Raw genomic sequence first — 3637 nt, forward strand, 5'->3', positions numbered from 1 at the left:
AATAGTATCAAGAATTGAAAATAAAGGACTAAAATAAAATAATCGGGAAATTTGAGGGTAAAAATGTAAATTATTCAACTTAAAGGGTAAAAAAAAGAGTAAGTACAGATATTTAATTAAATGAACAGGGGACTAAATTGAAACTATGACAAAACTTTAGGTATAAATAAATAAAAGCAATAAATAAAAGGGTTAAATAAAAAATAATAAAATACAGGGACCAAAGGAGAAAATAACCCAAACCCAATACACGCCCTTCCCAAAAGGGTCGATAGTCTTGGGACTAAATCGAATATGTAACAAAATTTAAAGCATAAATCATAAAAAACAAAAAAAAAACAGAATATAAAGGATCAAATTAAAATAAAATAGAAAAGTACAGGGGCTCAGAGCGTTATTTTCCCAACTCCTATACACGTGTCATTCCCTTAGTGCGTCAATAATGGGTCAAGGGACTGATTTTAAAAAATGAAATTAAGGGTAAAAAGAATAAACAAAAGACATAAGACGAAATAATTGAAAAGGAGCAAAAAGGCGGAAGGACCAAAATTGCAAATAGACCTTCCCCTTGAAAACACTCGGATCTTGGGGCTATTTGGGTTGGATCTTCGAGTCATGCTTGTAACAACGGCATTTTGGGTGTCTGAAGCCAAGGCCAAAACGACGTCATTTTAGGGGGCTATTTAAGTTTAAAAAAACCTTAAAAAATCATTTTAACAGACTTAAAAAAAACACTCTCCCTTTCACTTTTTCTTTCTAAAATCCTTCCCCCCTCCGATCCCAAAGCCACCACAGACACCGGTCATCGACGGCGGCGGTCATCGCCTCCGGTGGCCAGAAAAATACCCAAAACACCCCATTTGATTCATTTCCTCACATAGGACACTGATTAGGGGTTTTCGACCCAAGAAACTCAGTCAACCCTCAACAAAAGGGTTGAAAGTCAAGCCTCGACAAAAGGGTTGAAAACCTTTCGGTTTCCCCTTTTCCAACGAGCCTCGACGGGGCTCGTCGGAACCCTAGTGGGTTTAGAGGCTTCTGGACCGAAGTTAGCGGAAGATGGAGCATTGCAGGTAAAAGAAATTTAAGCTTTGTTTTATTTTTATATTTTTCAAAATAAAAAGTAAAAAAAAATTAACTACCCTATTTTTTTTAACTTTTTTTTTGTATTCTATTTTCCTCTTCTCCGTCGAGGTCATCAACAAACCCTAATGGGTTAGAAGACCTTTCGAATCGGCAGAGAGCCGCCAACGATGGAGGTGGGAGAAGAAACGACGAAGTAAGTTTTTTTACTGTGTTATTATTTTTATGCTTTTTTACCGAAAAATAGAAGAGGAATCAAAATAAAAGATTAAAAGAACCAAATTTGTAATTTTTTTTATTCTGTTGAATTTCTTCGTAAAAAAAAAAAGAGCAAAAAAATACAAATATTTCTTTGTCTTTTATAGCCAAAATACAACATATTATTTTTTGTCGTTTTCCTTTCTGTGTCTTTGCATCTATTTCTTTATTTTCTGCATGTGGTGGTAGCAAGGACGAGGATGTGGTGTTGGGCCTCAGGTGGCACGCTTGCTGACATGGCGAGGGGATTGGCGGCGCTAATGGCATTTAAAAATTAGGGTTTTTTTTATTAGTTTAGGTTTTTGGGCTTTCAGGCTTTTTTGGGCTTGTAGGGTTTTTTAGATTTTTTGTATTTGGGCTTGTATTTTGTAACTTAACTTTTTTTTTTGAACTTTTATTAACTTTTTGGGTTTTTTTTTTTTCATTTGTTTGGTTTAGGCATGGCAAAATTGGGCCAGTACATATATATTTATAATTTTAAGAGGTTAATTCATTTTAAAATAGTCATGGCTTCAAACTATTTTGGGGCAGAATTAAAATAAATTGTCCCATTATTTTTTCATTATTGTTTGACAAATTTATTTGGTGAAATTTTATTATATATATTTATAATTTTTATAATTTTAATTTAAGTTTTCTAGTAATTTTTATAAGTTTATAATTAAAAATTAAAATTTTGAGGCTTAAAACATCACGATAAGATGTGAAAAGTATCATGAAAATGAGGTTTAAAAATGTCGAGGGAAGATGTAAAAGAACATCACCAAAAATGTTTTTGAAGGTTTTAAAAACGTCACGAAAGATAATAAATTGTTACTGAAAAGTGTTAGTGACGTTTCATAATGTCCTTATTATTACCCATAAGTGTCACGAGAAAAGTATTATTTCATGACGTTTTCTACTAATTCTATTTTTAGGAACAACTTAATTTTCCATGATGATTTGATAAATAGTCACAAAAAGTTGTAACACAACACAAAAGTAATGAGTGACTAACTTGAAAAAAAAAGTTTAATTCTTAATATGAAAATCGTTTCCAAATTTAAGACTTAAATAATGATTTAACCTAAAAAATTATTTACTCATGTCTTGTCAATATATTTTTATAATATATCATGTGCCATTTGTAAGACTCAATTTTAGCCTGGGCCCATACACATACAAAACAAACAAAAAACAAATAGTAACATGGTCCAATACAAAATTTTTTAAAGCCCAAATGTTGTCCCAAAACACAATTTTGGCCCAATTACACAAAGCTCAATGGCCCAATTTTTTTTTCAGAAGCAGCAAACCCTAACACTTAGGTCCTTCCTTTGGCCAGCCCCTCCTCCACCTCCACGCATGCCCCGTGCACGACCCCTGGCTCGCACGTTGCATGTCCCACGTCCGTGCACTCCTCCTTTACGTCTGCACGACCTACTATTTGAGCAGGAAAATAGCAAAGATACAACTTGTATTCGGCTATAAAATCTACAAATTTTCATTGTAAAGGGACTTTTTTTCCCTTTTTCTTTTTTCAGAAAAAAAGAATACATATCTAAAAAATCAACAAATATATAGAAAAGAATTCAGAGAAATCAAAAAGCAAAGGTTGTGTTTATTTTTTTAGATTTCTGTTGCTGTTATTGATGTTCTCTTTTCATGAGTTTATTTTGAATTTTTTTCAAAAATGGACATAGTGTTTGAAGTTTTTTAAAAAAATATATAAAAAAAGCGAAAAGGGTCGAAGGTACCTAGTTGTGGCTCCTCCGACCAGATCGAGGCGGATTAGCAGCAGGGGGGCCGATCCATTTGTGCCCTAGCAAAGTAGAAGGGGTAGCAGAGTAGAAAGGGAGAAAACCTTTTTTTTTCCCTTTTGATTCGCGACAGATAATTTTGGGGAGGGGGAGTTTTCTTTTATGCATAAACCAAAAGGGGAATTTTTTCGTTAGGTCCCTCCCCATTTGCGCTGACTTTTGATTTAGCCTTGATTGCATCTTATTTATTTTTAAAACATCTCTGGAATTTATGCGCTACTTCATCTAGGTCCTCCCTTAAATGTTACGTCTCAAGACTTGGGATATTTTCATTTTAAATCCCTGTTTATATGAGCATATCCCTCTTTAGCCTTTGACTTTGTTTTAGTAATTTTCTTAATTTGTAAATTGTCCTTTAAATTTTATTTTGGTTTCAATTGAGTTTTTTAGTTTATGCTTTATTCGTTGTAATTCTTTCTTTTTTTCCCTTTTAAAAATTTGCTATACATTTTATTATTATTCGTTTTAATTTTTTTCCTTGATATAGTATTTTAAAA

The 3637-nt window shown here is 32.8% G+C and overlaps 1 long non-coding RNA gene across 1 annotated transcript; it reads right to left on the reverse strand.

The window, feature by feature from the left end:
• Positions 1–2430: 2430 nt before the first annotated feature.
• On the reverse strand, positions 2431–3380 carry LOC108479040 (uncharacterized). The gene is made up of 2 exons (XR_001870391.2): positions 3078–3380; positions 2431–2751 (listed from the first exon to the last, which is right to left on the reverse strand). It is a non-coding gene; the product is annotated as an uncharacterized LOC108479040 (long non-coding RNA).
• Between the last annotated feature and the right edge of the window lie 257 nt (positions 3381–3637).

Source organism: Gossypium arboreum, chromosome 12 (genome assembly GCF_025698485.1).
Source record: "Gossypium arboreum isolate Shixiya-1 chromosome 12, ASM2569848v2, whole genome shotgun sequence".
Taxonomy (NCBI): domain Eukaryota; kingdom Viridiplantae; phylum Streptophyta; class Magnoliopsida; order Malvales; family Malvaceae; genus Gossypium; species Gossypium arboreum.